Genomic DNA, 16,286 nt, shown 5'->3' on the forward strand with positions numbered 1-16,286 from the left:
AAGGAGGGGACTTCCCAAGGTGGCAGAAGAATGAAAGACCTGCAAACAACCAAGCAAATGGAAGGGTAAGGCGCACCTGGAATAAAAGTGGAAGATGAGAATGGAAGGAAGGTTGGCACCTTTTCATGGAGGTCTTTGATATCAATTAAAGTGAGGAAAAGTATTGGGAAACAGAAGTAGGATTAGAGCTGGGCAATCATGGAGGCAGAGCGGCTCCTGCAGGAGGCCAGGCAAAAGGTGACGAGGACTGAATCAACCCATGCCAGTGTGAAACACCTGCAAGAATAATGTGAGCCTCTACAACCCATTTCCTGTGATTAGGTTACACTCGGAATAATCAGAGTTTAAATGACCTATCAAATTTTATGTAATCATCCTTATGTAATGCTATTCATATTAACCTATATCTACTGGGTCAGTTACCTATTTTTATTAACTCTAGGCACTGAAGTATGACAAATTCCACACTATTTTCAACAAACTTTTGTAGCACCGATAAAGAGCAGGATTCACTACCGATAACTTCAATGGCTAGGACATAACTTACATTCTTGCCACAAATCCAATGTCAACAGATATCAACTCCTAGAAATGTACCTGTTATTAAAGTAGTAACAATATATAAAACTCGCAAATGACTAATGGAGAAAAACACACTTGGATGGAAAACTAAACTTAAAATGAAAAAAAGGACATTATTATTGATGTCATTTGTTCGAATTCCCCACTCTAAAAAAAAACATATTAATTACCATAGTCTTATCATGTTGGTTGGATTCATTTACAGAGCGAATACAATTATTAATTATCATAATTAAGACACCTGAATTCAAAATAAATGGCACTCATTCTAACCCCAGTTGTAGCTATGCTTCATCTCTGACAGTTGGGTTTCCAATCAAATGTTATCTGATTTTTTCCCCTTAATCATTAAGAAATGCTTTACTAATTAGCACATGAAATTCATGCCACATCAGACTGAGTTGAATCAAGGCCTATTATCTTGAGCAGTGAGACGCTTTGAAACTCTCAGTAATAGGGCATGAATATGTTATACGGTTCATACACATTTCATGAACCTCCGCATTAGCACTTTTTTTTTTTCCAAGACAGTTCCATTAGTTATGCCATTTTCGGGACCTTTAATTCGATCATGCTGTTTAACAGCCTGTTCGATTGTGGAGCTATAAAGTCATACATTAATTTATCTTTGGTTACACTTGGGCGAAATGATTGTATTTGGTTATAAATATCCTGGATGGAAAGAAATAGAGCAGGCTACCTGAAAGGTACAAAGCGCTGTTGACATAAAGTCTGGCTTGAATACTTTATGAGCAGTCATTTCGGATTTGTGCCAGGTCTTCTCTCTTGCCCCTCCAGCTCCTCTCTCCCTGACCTTATTCACCCCACTCTCTGGCTTCTCTTTGGGTTTAGTTCAAGGGGAGCTCAGGCTGGAGGTACAGGAAAGGCAGGGTGAGTGGGAGGGAGGAGAGTGACATAGGGTATTATTCCAAGGCCCCTTCCTTGTGATGCAGCTGGAGAGTGGCTGTGTCCAATTGAAGGTCCTGCTTTGGTCAAAACAAACTAGTCTTTAGGATCGCTGTTTCTAGATCTGGTAAACGTCCTCTTTTTCATTTCTTCCTGTGCTTTGTGTGTTACCAGTCCTACATGACTGCACACAAAATTTTGTATGCAAAATTATGGCCATCAGGGTGTTAAAAATAACAGCAAAGACAAAGGTTAGCAATAGAGTCGGTGGTTAACACTGACAAACTACCCAAAATGCTGGATTTCTTGTCAATGATCTGGCAATGCAGAAACCACATGCTCACTCAGCCACAGTCAGCAGGGGCTCTGCCCTTTGGACACTTGGAAGATGTACTTTCTGACCTGCCACATTCCTCATCAGTCCTGTGGCCTCTCCTTGCTCTATGGCTAGCTTCAGTCTTCTGCATTCCTTGCAATACTTTGCCTTCTTTGTAGATGCTTGAGTTTGTACCTTCTGCACTCAAGAACCTGATAATGAGTGGATAGTATGTATTCCTGTGCAGTTCATTCATTCGTCTGGAGTTCATATGATGCTTCAATCTATGCTTCCTCACAGGTTAAATAATGGCTGAGAGACCTGCTCCATTTGGCTAGTTCACCTTTTTGATTAGGTCATTGGTCCAGGTAATTTTCAGTTGAGCCTCTCCCTTCATTTCACAGTGAAGGCACAGAAGAAAACTTGAGTTGTTCAAGCCCCACAAATACTGAGTAGCAGTATAAAATTGAAACAGATGTATGTAAAAGAAGGAATCAGGGAAAAAGTATCTTTTCAATATTTACACAGAGAAAATTTGTAATGGGTCTGAAAAATAAAATCTATCCATAGTTCTAGAATTTAAGATAGCTAATGTTGATATTAAAGAATTTTTATTTGTCACATGTAAAGTGCGTTATTCATTTTATTATGTATTATTTATATGTAACATTGAATTTTGTTACTTGCAATGTAAGTAACAATATTTTAAAATAAGCAAATATTTTACTGTACATACATTTTAATGCATTATATTAGCAAATTATATCATATTTCTAGAAATAAATTTAAATCAGTGTCAGGCAATAACTACACGATTTCTATTTTACTTTTTAGTTTAGTTAACAATTAGCTATTGTATATATTATTACCCTTTTAAAATGCATAATATAGATGCCCAAAGTTACCTTGATCAACAGAGGTTTTAACAAATTATATCAAATATTTTGCTATTAAAAATCTCTGGGTTGATCATTCTTATACATATACATTTTGTATATTTTTAAATCATTTCCTTAGAATGATCATGTTCACAATATAATCCCAGAAAGAAATAAAATGTTGGCCTTCCAAACAGCTATTTTGACAACTTTTTCGTTCAAATTTCTTTAATATTACTTATTTAAAAGTTAAGTTTGCCATGTCTCAGGCATTGAGCAGACTGCACTGTTTTGACATGTTCTGACTGACCTCTTCCACTCAAATAATTATAATCATGGAATCATAAAATTTTAAAGATCAGCAAGTATTTATTAAATATCTATTATGTGCAAGGCAAAGCTGTAAGCTCTAATAAGACAAAACATGGATGAGCTCAATGTCTTTCACTTTTTGGATCCTTAATATAGTTGAGATTTGATTATTGTTGAGTTAATGAATTCTTATACTCCATTATGTCAAATAATATAAACATATGCAACAATATAATAACATACTCATAATGGTTTTTCTTTGTACAATGAATTAGACTTACTTTTGTTCACATATTTCCACTACAGTATTCTTCCAGTAACCACCACCACCAACAACAAAAACACACACGTCAGGATGCTATAAAATCAAGCCTGGAATTAAATGTTGAGCAAGATGTCATTTTGTGAATCTGTGAAAGCCTTGATTTATTGGTGTAGGAGTCTTGTATCTGTGTGTGTTTGCAGACAGAGCAGCGACTCTTAAGGATGGGTAGATGACACTCCAGGACTCATAGGTGCCTTATCTCTAGGAAGTCCTTTAGTTTTCATCTAGCCCAGTGGTCGGCAAACTCATTAGTCAACAGAGCCAAATATCAACGATTGAAATTTCTTTTGAGAGCCAAATTTTTAAACTTAAACTATATAGGTAGGTACATTGTTATTAACTTAATTAGGGTACTCCTAAGGCTCAGGAAGAGCCACACTCAAGGGGCCAAAGAGCCGCATATGGCTCGCGAGCCGCAGTTTGCTGACCACGGATCTAGTCTATCTGTCCTTTACACAAGTGAGAAAACCGAAAATCAGCAAGATACGTTAACTTCCCTAACATCATACCGCTAATTAGAGGCAGGGCTGTTTATCAATCCAGAGGCTGTGGTCCAGATGAAGTTTGAGAACATACTGGGTTTTTGCAGTTGACTGTGTTCCTTCTTTCATGGAAACCAGTGAGGTTTGTCGTCACACTGTGTGGGGGCTTCCACATGGTCCCAGTGGACTGCATAAAAGACAGTGGATCACATGCAATGTTATTTCTAGAGCACGAGGTATTTTAAAAACAGATGGCAGGACACATGAAAGATCACAGGAGCGAGCAGCTCACAGCAGTAATGAAAAGGGCCCTGTACGACAGAAAGGCTTTTAAATTAAGCCGCAAACTTCACATAATTAGGTATTTATTTTCTCCTCATTCCTGTTTCCCACAGAATTTAGACAGGAAGTGTATTTTCTGCCAACAGTATCTTATCCTTTGAAAACTTACACGTGGCCATGTAATGGCATTAGAATATACTTCCACTAATTTGCAGTTCTGAGAATGTGCTTTGTTTCTAAAGAAAAACATAGACAAAAACAGTAAAAAGGTTAAAAAAAAATCAACAAATTTTATAGGTTGATTTGCTAAATTGCACAAGTAGAAACATGTCACAATTTGCTACATAGAATAGAACTTCCTCTAAGATTGAGCATCTGTTGACATGTTGTGTGTGTGGGCATATGTGTGGGTGTGCATGTGTTTGTGTGTGCGTGCGTGTAGGTGTATTTGTGTGAGTGAATAAGGAGGGCAGCCAAAAGGGCTCTCAATCTGTGAAATGAGAGAATATAGTTTTATTTTTGAAGTAGAAAAGATTATATTTTATCCGGAAATTTCCTCTCCAATTATCTTGGTTTAGGCATATAAATTTTGGATTTCTTCTTTTCAGTGGTCATTGGTTCATTTCATGAGTTTATTTTTCAATCATTCATGAATAAGTATTTGTTGAATTACCTGATTTATTGAACAAGAAGTCCAAAGAAGATGAGCAGGTAGTAGAATTTTACTTCTTTAGATAATGTATCTCATAATCATAGAGCTACCCCAAATCAGATTCCTGGTGAGATGGAGAACGCTTTACCGAATCACATTTGAATTTGACAAACCCTGATTTGGTATAGGTGCCATCATCAGAATCCTTTCCTACAAACCAACACATTCAGCTTGATAGAGATGACATGGGAGAATTGCGGGATACGGTTTTCCTTTTCTTTTTTTAAACCCTCAACCAAGGATATTTTTCCATTACTTTCAGATAGAGTGGAGGGTGGGGGGGGGGGGTGTAGAGGAAGAGAGAAAGAAACATCAATGTGAGAGAGACACATTGATTGATTGCCTCCTGAACGTACCCCTATCAAACCCAATTGAGCCTGCCTTTGACCTTGACCGGAAATCAAACCTGTGACCCTTCTGTGAATGGGCGGTACTCTAACCACTGAGAAACCTGGTTAGGGATGCTTTACTATTTTTTAAAAAATTTTCTTTTAGATATCCAGGTATAATGAGGAACTAAACACAGAAGCTTTTCAATTAATTTGCAGATGACATGATATTGTGTATAGGAAACCCTAAAGACTCCATAAAAATACTAGATTTAATAAATGAATTTGGCAACATAACAGAATACAAAATTAACATCCAGAGATCTATGGCTTTTTTATACACCAATAATGAACTCACAGAAAGAGAAACTAAAAAAAAATCCCATTTACCATTGCAACAAAAAAATTTAGATACCTAGGAATAAACAACTAAGGAGGTAAAAGACCTGTACTTGGAAAACTACAGGATGTTGAAAAAGAGATAGAGGAAGATTGAAACAAGTGGAAGAACATACTGTGTTCATGGATTGGTAGAAGCAACATCATTAAAATGTCCATACTGCCCAAAGCAATCTATAGATTCAATGCAATCCCCGTTAAAATACCAACAGCATATTTTACAGACCTAGAACAAAATCTTCAAAAATTTGTATGGAATAAAAAAAGACCCCGAATAGCCACAGCAAAAATGAGAAAGAAGAACCAAGTTGGAGGGATCACAATACCAGATATCAAGTTATATTATAAAGCCACTGTTCTCAAATCACCCTGGTACTGTCACAAGAATAGACATATAGACCAAAGGAACAGAACAGAGAACCCAGAAGTTGACCCAAGCCATTATGCTCAATTAATATTTGACAGAGGAGGCAAGAGCATACAATAGAGTCAAGGCAGTCTCTTCAATAAATGGTGTTGGGAAAATTGGACAGATACATGCAAGAAAATGAAACTAGACCAGCAACTTACACCATACACAAAAATAAACTCAAAATGGATAAAAGACTTAAACATAGAACAGGAAACCATAAAAATCTTAGAAGAATCCGTAGGCAGCAAAATATCAGACATATCTTTTAGTAATATGTTTCCAGATACATCTCTAGGACAATGGAAACTAAGGAGAAAATAAACAAATGGGACTACATCAAAATAAAAATCTTCTGCCCAGCAAAAGAAACCATCAACAAAATAACAAGAGAGCCCACTGCATGGAAGAACATATTTGCCAATGTTACATCTGACAAGGATTTAATCTCCAAAATTTATAGGGAAATCATACAACTTAACAAAAGGAAGATAAACAGTCCAATCAAAAATGGGCAAAAGACCTAAATAGATAACTTCTCCAAAATATACGTACAGAAGGACAAGAGGCATCTGAAAAAATGCTTGAAGTCACTAGTCATCTGGGAGATGCAAATCAAAACAACAATGAGGTACCACCTCACAACTGTCAGAATGGCTATCTTCAACAAATCAACAAATGACAAGTGCTGGCGAGGATGTGGGGAATAAGGAACCCTCGTGCACTGCTGGTGGGAATGCAGACTGGTGCAGCCACTGTGGAGAACAGTATGGAGTTTCCTCAAAAAATTAAAAATGGAGCTCCCATTTGACTCAGTAATCCCATGTCTAGGAATATACCCAAGAAATCAGAAACACCAATCAGAAAGAATATATGCACCCCTATGTTCATAGCTGCACAATTTATAATAGATAAGATTTGGAAACAGCTTAAGTGCCCATCAGCAGATGGGTGGATTAAAAAATGGTGGTACATCTACACAATGGAATACTATGCTGCTATAAAAAAGAAAGAATTCTTACCATTTGCAACAGCATGGATGGAACTGGAGAGCATTATGCTAAGCAAAATAAGCCAGTCGGAGAAAGATAAGTATCACTCATTTGTGGAATATAATGCACAACATAAAATGATGAACAAAAATAGATCTAGAAACAATGAAGCATCAAACAGATCGTTGAACCTCAGAGGGAAGGCAGGGGAAGGGGGGGGGGGCAGAAGGGAATAAGAGATCAACCAAAGAACCTGTGTGCATATAGGCCTAACCAATACATACAATAGGGGGTGAAGTCCTGGCTGGTATGCAGATGCGGGCTGGGAGAGGTCAAAGGGGGCATATGTAATACTTTCAACAATAAATATTTTTTTAAAAAAAATAAGTTTTGGATTTAAAGGTGTGCTTTGGGTAAGTTTACATAAATGGAGGATAAGAATATCTGCATAGGTTTGTTGGGATCATTAAATAAAATGGACACCATGCTTAGCACTTGGTAATCAATCAACACATGTTAAATGCATAATGGTCATTATTACTTACTTTTGTTGAAGCTAAAGTTTTATTTATCAATCACAGTTCTTAGATGTGTTGGTGCTGTAAAACTTAAATCCGAATTTTTGGACATTTGCCTATCTGGGCTTCAAAAATGTCTTTTTTTTTAAATGTGTGTGCGTGTGAACTACTTATTGCTCAAGGATATAGTGTTCCCTTGGATTTTTTGATTCATCTGAAATGATGTCTTATTTTGTGGAATTCAAAACAGCACATCATAACCTGATTCTCTTAAGACTAATTCCATTTGTTGGAGGACTATTAAACACATAGAAGTACAATTTCTGATATTTAATTCCCTAGTCCAAAGTGAACCTTGAATTGAATCTAGGAAAATGTCATTTATTTTTAAAGATGAGCAGAAGGTGATAAAAATAGTCTTTCAATTAATGCTTATGCCCTCAGAGTCATACTTTGGAATTAATATAAATTAGTCCCCAGAAATCTATTTCAGCAAGTCACTTGAGGGGAGAAAAAATCATATCCCCTGAGAAATAAATAACTTTTCTTCTAGATGAACTTGAGCTTGTGGGCCAAAAGTAACTGATCAAGAAACTGGGGTTGAAGCAGAGGTAGGAAAAAGAAAAGAATGTTATTCTTAAGCCAAATAGTCCTTTTTTTAAGTAAAAAAAAAATCTTCACCCAAAGATACGGTTTTATTTATTTTTAGAGAGAGGAAGGGGGAGAGAGAAAGAGAGAAAGAAAGAAACATCAATGTGAGAGAAAAGCAGGGATCAATTGCTTTCCTGAATGCCCCAACCAGGGATCGAACTTGCAGGTTAGGATTTTGCCCTGACCACGTTTTGAACCTGCAACCTTTTTTTGGTGTACGGGACAATGCTCCAACCAACTGAACCCCCTGGCCAGGGCCAGGATTGGTCCTCTTTTGCTGAAATGCACATAAGTCTCAAAGTCCGACAGAGAAAAGTGGACAAGAAAAAAAGACAAGCGAGATTATGATTACTTCATAGAATTCAGAAGCCTTAGAAGATTAACAACGAAACAATAGAAGACTGCAAAGCCATTTCTGTATCCTTAAGAGAAAAGCTATTCTGAAGTCAAGGAAGACAAGTCACTTTTAAAATATGTCCCTAGGAGAAAAATTAAATTTGAGCACAAATGAGATTTACCACTTTTCATGAGTCCTTTATCAATTCTTTAAAAAAATATAATATTTAATTCTTAAAAATTATCTTTATTGTTAAAGTATTACAGATGTCGCCCTTTCCTTCCCATCTCCTTCCACCCCATCTCCCCTCTCCCCCCACCTTCAATCACTATTGTGTGTGTCCATGGGCTATGCATACATGCATATAAGTTCTTTGGATAATCTTTAAGATTGCATCCACTTGAAAACTTCACCTTCCTAAAAATTACTAAATCTCTAAATTGGTAATTTCACTATCAAGGTACATGGTGGTTGAGTCTTTTTTTTTTTTTTTTTTTAAAGACACACAGGTCATCCAAAATTGCAAGATTGTGTCTAACTTAATGGTAGAATAGGACCATTCCTGTTTCTCTACTTGCACAGTTGTTTTTGCCTCAAGCATAGAGAAACCAAGAGTTCTTTATTTTGGTGTACTTTACAATTTGTGTTTGTCTCCATGTTTATTTTTTCCTATTTATTTTCTTTCTTTTTTTTCCAGCCAGAGGGACATTTCCGGAATCCAAACTATGACTATAAAGAGATAGGCATAGGAAAGCAGTGTTATTAAAAAATCTTTCCATAATTCAAACTGTTTCCTTCATGCTCCTCCCACCCGTCACAGAAGGAAGGCTATTCAGTGACAGGACAGGAGGTTCTGATTCTGACCAGGCCTGTAAACCAGGATCCTGTTTCTGCGGATGGGGACGGTCCCCAACTAGTCACAAGCCGCTTAACAAAGGGGATCGTTCTGAGAATGATGGGCGGCTTTGTCATTGTGTGCAGTTCACTGCGGACTTACCCAGCCCCAGGCGGTCTAGCTGAGGACTCATTGTGTGCACATACCTTCCCTGGTCTCTCTCTCCACTGCAAGCCTTTCCTTTCGTGATGCAAGTGCCTGCCTGCAGTTCTGATTGCCGATGGGAAGAGGCATCCACTTCGCTGAAGGCCTGGGAGGAACTCATGGCCACCAGCCACAGGGCTGCAGAGCCAGGCTGCCTCCCGCTCCTGAGGCTCCTTTGTGGGACAGATCTTAGATTTAAATAACTGACCATTTGGACTACTTGCGTGTTTTTTTTTCTTCTCTTCGCGTGCTTTAAATTCCCACTCGTATGTTTTAAATTCACCATTAAAGAGTGAGCCCGTGAAACAAGCTCCACCCTTCAATCCAATAAACGCAGAACCCCCGGCTCAGGTGCACACCTCGCTGTGCCTGTTCTCCGCTCTCCCGCCGTCTGCGCTCTCGCGATATCTGCGCTCTCGCGATGTCTGCACTCTCGCGATGTCTGCACTCGCGATCTCCGGGCTGTCAAGCTCTGGTGCTCTCTGCAGGTGACCTCGCCTGGTGCCCGCTGGAGTGCCCTGTAAGTAAGAAACCCTTCTTTTCTTCAAACTTTACTAATGGCTCTCTCTGAAGGGCGTGTCTTGCAAGCATAATAAGCTGCACAAAGCGGGGTGCAGCTGTAACACTGGCTTAGGAAAGGGAGCTGTCTGTGGGGAGCTCGCCGGGGCCCAGATGGCCGCTCCCAGGCGTGTCTAGCCCGTGCATTGCCATGCATGGACCAAGATGGGCCCTGGCCGGTTTGGGTCAGTGGATACTGCGTCGGCCTGTGGACCAAAGGGTTCGATTCTGTTCAAGGGCACGAACCGTGGTTGCAGGCCTCTCCGAGGCCAGGGCCTGGTCAGGGCTTGTGCAGGAGGCAACCAGTCAATATGTTATTTTCACATTGATGTTTCTCTCTGTCTTTCCCGCTCTCTTCCACTCTCTCTAAAAATCAATGGAAAAGTTTCTTCGGTTGAGGATGAACAAAACAAACACAAAAAGGTAGCCTGAGGTGGCACAGAACTAATGCTTTGCAGTGTGACTTTGAGGCCAAGCAATAGGAATGGTTCAGCCCCATGGTCATCTTATGGGCCCACTGTCATATGCGGTCCCTCCTTGACCAAAAGACTGTTATGAGACACATGACTGCTCAGTGAGTGGAGTGGAAGGACGCTACCCAGGGGGCGAGAGTAAGTTAGGCAGTTAACCCAGACCAAGGCCTCAGTGCAGAGGGACCTGGACGCCACTTTCCCTCTTCGCGGAGACCCCACACAAGATAAAAAGAGGAGGTAACAATTCGGGAGCGAAAGAACGCAGAGGAACTTCTTGAGGCCATAGAGTTCCTCTGAGCTTGAGTGGCGGCTGTGAAAACCACCTGGGGATCTTGTGACACGATAACCCCAGGTTTCCACCATCATTCAAGAGGCCGGGATTAGAGTCTGCGTGGCCACGGAGGAGGCTCCAGGTGAACCTAATGATGAGGTTTGGGCCACTCTGTTCTGAGGGGTGTAATGGGGCTGATGAGGCACAATGACTTTTTCTCTCTTGTTTTTGTTACTTTTATTTTTTCGTTGGGGTATCAAACTTTGAAACGATAAAGTCTTTGGTGTGCTTCTCTTTGTACCTGCAGGGTTCTTTTCCTTTCCCTCTTCATTGTTCTTTCCCGAGATCTTAGCAGTGAAGGTTTTCAGTCCATAAATCTGGTAGCTTTATACAGGAATCAGCAACTACTGTATAGTAAACTATAGTTCCTGGGTCAGATCTGGCCACACCCATTGTTTATACAGCGTCTGTGGCTGCTCACAATGGGATGGCTGAAGAGTTGCAAAAGAGACCAATTATGAATTTAAAACATAATTGTTTATTATGTTTGAAGCTTTACTATTTTTAAATATTTAAAAATATTTATTATCTGGCTCTTTACAGGGAAAGTTTGTTCAACCCGGATACCTTCATGACAGAGGGCATCCCTGGGCCTACCTAGAATATTCTAACAAGTTTGAAAAGGGATCTAAAGATGAAAGCGTGATAGCAGTCAAGAGACTCAGGTGGTTTCTTCTAAGTCCATGTATTAGATGAGGTGTAAGGCAGCTCCAGTCTCGGGAGCAGAGTGTTATACACCAGATTTTCAGGAGAGAAGACTTTTCCTCAGGCCAGTTCTTACCCTAAACCCTGCTGAGTGGATAGCGAGCATGCAGTTGTTCATTTAAGTCTGAAATTCTTCTCATATCACCTTGAGTCTCATGACAGATTCCCTGGTCTGCAGCAGCCAGGGCTTACCCAGATAAGAATCAAGTTGATAAGGCATTAGAAAGGGATTATGAAAGCCAGCTTAATTAAAGAAACTTCTATGGGATCATAAATAATCAGTGCAAGTTATTAATTTTTGACAACTGCTCATCCGTACTGAGTTCCAATGACTTCTGGCCTCTAAAGTCCTTAATCTAATTCTGAGTGAATACAGTACATAATGGGAAACATTCCTTATAGTACATTGACTATAATCAACACATTTTTGAAGCTGAAATTTCCCCAAATCATACCTAAATGTACTCTGCACTTTCTTATATTTATACCTTTGATTCCATTTTTCTTTTTCAACTTAGAAACTTCACTGGTTAAACTTCAGACTGTTCTATAAAAACTCGATCAAATGTCACTTTATACAGTCTACCCTAGGGCTCATTGGAGTGACTTATGTCCTCTTTATTCACTCAGTGTGCTTTAATATTTGCCATAATAGTAATCTGATTTGCCAATTATAGTTGTTTAATAGTTATGTATTACCCACGCGATCCTAAACTCAGGTGGCCCTTATGAGCATAGCTGCTTCTGCTCTGAATCCCCAATGTGCCTGTACTAGTGCTCTGCATGAAATAGATAATTACTATACTACTGAACTAGTCCCATTTTTCTCTCCTGTCTTTCATAGTTTCTCTATAAGATGTCATTCATATGTAGATACCTAAGAAACGTTTTCTTAGTAGGAGAAACACACTTTTTTTTGGGGGGGGGGTGGGGGGGCAGGCCAGTATACTTGTTCTGAAAATTCAACTCCTTTTCTAATTTTGTTAATTTTTGTTGGCTTGTTTTTTAAGCACATTATCAGAAACTGAACAAGATTAACCGTGGTCATTTTGAAAAGAATTACAAAACTGGTTGATTTAATTTAGTAGTTTGTCAGAGAGACCTTCTGTTCTGTGTTCTGCATGCTTCTCTATATTATTATAATTTTTACCCAGTGTATCTATCTGTAAAATGGATTGATACATCTTTTAAATGTAGAAATGTGGAATCTGGAGGAATAGTTTAGATCTTACTAACGTCAGGACTTCAGGAGCATTTAGCGACCTACCAAAGATTTCCAGCACTCTGAGAGGTTCCAGTAGGTACAGTCTAGAATAGGTTTTTCAAACTGTGTTTTAAATGGTAGATGTGGCAGATAATGGTTTGGGGTAATTATACTAGTATGTAACTCATTAGACATGCAGTTTTTTTACGGTGGAATATTTATACTGACTACTTCTAGATCAGATATGTTGTAAAGACTGTTCAAGTATTCTTCAATTGCAGAATTAGTCTCCCTTTCTCTTTCTCTCTCTCTCTCTCTCTCTCTCTCTCTCTCTCTCTCTCTCTCTCTCTCTGTGATTCCTATTGAAGAAGCAGTCGCATCCTCCAGTCTTTGTAGACTGGCTTGGGAGAAAAGTAGTTTCACCCGTTAGTCTGCCTAAGGATTCTGAGGCTCTCTCAGGGCCTTGTTCCCTCTTGGGCATGAATTCTTAGATTGTACGCGTTCTCTCAATCCTGCAAAGCCAGACCAAGTGCTGAGAGCCTCTGGTTTGTTTTCCCTAGGGTGGTGCCCTGAACTGCTGAAGTTTGTGTTTCTTCTCCCAATTCTACAGTTGAGTTGGCTTTCTGTATGTGCCCACGAGCCATCTGCAAAGGCTTAAATGCAGAGTCTGTTGGGGTATGTGCAGGGAGCCTGCCACAGGGGGTTGGGGGTGGATTTTGGTGGGTGAAGTTCACAAAGCTTTGGGGGCACCCATGGGCCAATTGGGGGTTCCTGAAGGTGAAGTGTCCCAAGTAGCTTGTGAGGTGTCTTTCTGATGGAGTTTGTGAAACACATAGTAGGATCTACAGCCATTTGAAAGTTGTGAGCCTTGATTACTGTGCTCCTGGCTTCTCTCAGTCCCTCAGCTGTGTGGTCACCTCAGTATTCCAGTTTGGGGGAGAAAGAAGAGGGTCTCTTGGGCAATGTCTCACATGGGTAGGGAAGCCAGCCACTCACTACACTCATTTTCCAAGTAGGACAATGCCAGAGGGCCTGTCTTGGCATTGAGCTGTGCCACCTTGTGGGAGAGGTGTTGCAGCTACATGAAAACTGTTCTGACCCTCTTCACTGCATTTATTCTCAGATTGTTTTGCTGCAGTGGCATGCTGGAATGTCTCTGCAGAACTGATTGTCAGACTCCTACAACGGTACTGTCACACCTGTGGGTGGTTATTGAAATCAATGTCCTGGGGGGTGATGATGGTAGAAAATCCTATTATCTTGCTGTTGACACTCCTTGGAATATATTTTTTGAATAAACACTCTCAAGTGATGAGTAGGATAAAGCAAATTTGGGAAACTTGTACCTAGAGAGAATGTCCTGGAAAATCTCTCGAATCAGAGTCCTAGCACCCACAGAGATTTTTCATACAGAAAACAAATGGCCTTGAATGGAAGGGTCAGGTTTATAATAGGACTGAGTTAATCAGACTCAGTTGAGAAACTAGAGACTTTATAGGTACTTGTTTGGAAATGGTGGAAAAAGGAAGGAAGAAGGGCCCAAAGGAGCTTGTGTAAGAGAAGAAGGTGGTTCTGTGGGATTTCAACTGATTTATGCTTGTTTATAAACGGAAGTTGGAGACAAATGTATTCCTGGCACAAAAATGTCCATGAACTGAACTGAATGGGGATTGTAAATGGTGGTTGGGAAGAACTCAAATTCTAGTATATTCTGTTCTCTAGGTGGGCAGAATCACCATACGTCACTACTCCTTTCCCCTTTTAGGGCCAATGAAAGTGTTATTTGTTTGCTTTTTCATTTTATGATGTGCAGTGCCATGATAATGAAGGTGTGGCTGTGGAGAGGAGAAACCCCGTGGCAGCCACGGCGGTGATGAGGTGGATGGAAGAGAGGATGGTTATTTCAGTGTGGAGAAGGGCAGGATGGGTTAACGTTTTAAAAGTTTTGCAAAACCTAAGTCCCGTGAGATGGTTTTGTGGTAGTGCCTTTAGCCCTTCTCCCTCTAAGCTTCTGGCACGTATCATGCCTTCCAATGTCACCTGTGTTGTTGTGAGTAGACATTGTCTGTCTTTAGCATTACTGTGTGTCTTTAGCATCACATTGCTATGATGGCCCAGGGAAGACGTGCCAAAGAATATAGGGGAGCAATCACAGCACTGGTTCTATCTACCACATTGGTACAAGGGCAGGTCTGCAAGAACACCAGGTTTGTGCAATAGCAGCGCGGGTATCAAAACATGACTTTTGTGGGCAATGAACAAAGCCGAATGAATGACACACAGCTCACAGTCTGCTCCTTTCTCTTTGTGATGAAAAGGACTGCAAAAATGAGATTTTTAAGTATTTGTAATCATCTAATAAAATGCTTCATGAGTATTTATGAGGTACTTCTTTAACTGGATAAATTATAATATTAATCAAAATCAAGATTACTGCTTGGAGTTCTTCCAAGAACCCAGATCATAGACAAAGCTTTTCAGGTATTTCTCAATTCATTAATTCTCAGTTAAGTTGTTTATCCCATTCTTTCTGCATGTACAAGAAGGCAGTTATTTGACAGGAGCTCAAACAATCCCAATATGAATTGCTGTTTGCTGGTTTCTTAGCTAAATAATGATAACTTAGGAGGGATTTTATTTAATATTAACAATATCCTAAGTGAATATGCATGAATGCAATTTCATTCTGTTATGATTTCCTCTCTATTCTGTGATTGAGACCCTGTGGGAGGCAAATTCATACATCAAAGTTAATTCTTTGTACATCCTCTTTCCTTGTCCTCCTCCCCTTACCAGCAGTGGAGGGGGGGTGGGGTTGAGACATAGTGTTCTATGACAGTGAGGCAGACCATGGTGGAATTTAATGGGTTGGGGACTTTGAAACACAAAGGCATCTTTATCTTAGAAGAATTAACTGCATTAGACCCTGAAAAAAATCTCAGAAGTGACCTAGGTTGCTTTAACTTTTGAAGTCCAGTCTGATAGTACATAAAGTGAGCTACTATTCCACAGGTGTTTTGAGACAGAGTACAATAATTCTTATAGAAAGGAATTTTAATTTTGTCTAATTTTAATCCTAAATTGTTTGTTTCAGCAAAACTGGTTTAGAGTCAGCTGGAATCTCACAAACAAAATTTACAGTTTACTTTACTAAAGCTCCCAAGGGGAGAGAAAAAGTGAAAAGGCAGAGTTAAATCCTATGACTTGTCATGATAAGAATTCTATTCCAAAATGTCTGGTGACAGTGTTGAACTTTATCTGAGGTCTGTTCTCCTAGAAGATAGAACAACAGTCAAGAAATGTCCCCTGTCCCTTTTGTGTTCCTGAGAATTGCTTACTGCCAAGAACTACCCTTCCCCATAGTACTTACGTAGAATTCAAAGATGACTTCTTGCTTACTTATGCCAAGGCCAGATGCAGGCCTTTCAAATTCCTCTCTTTGTCTCCTAAAATGATGAACGGAACTGTTTGTCCTCACTTAAAATGTTGCCTGGTCAATTGTCCAATCGTTCCACCAACTCATACTACTTCCTGTATCCAATTCCT

Source organism: Myotis nattereri (genome assembly GCF_964212035.1).
Source record: "Myotis nattereri genome assembly, chromosome: 15".
NCBI classification, from domain to species: domain Eukaryota; kingdom Metazoa; phylum Chordata; class Mammalia; order Chiroptera; family Vespertilionidae; genus Myotis; species Myotis nattereri.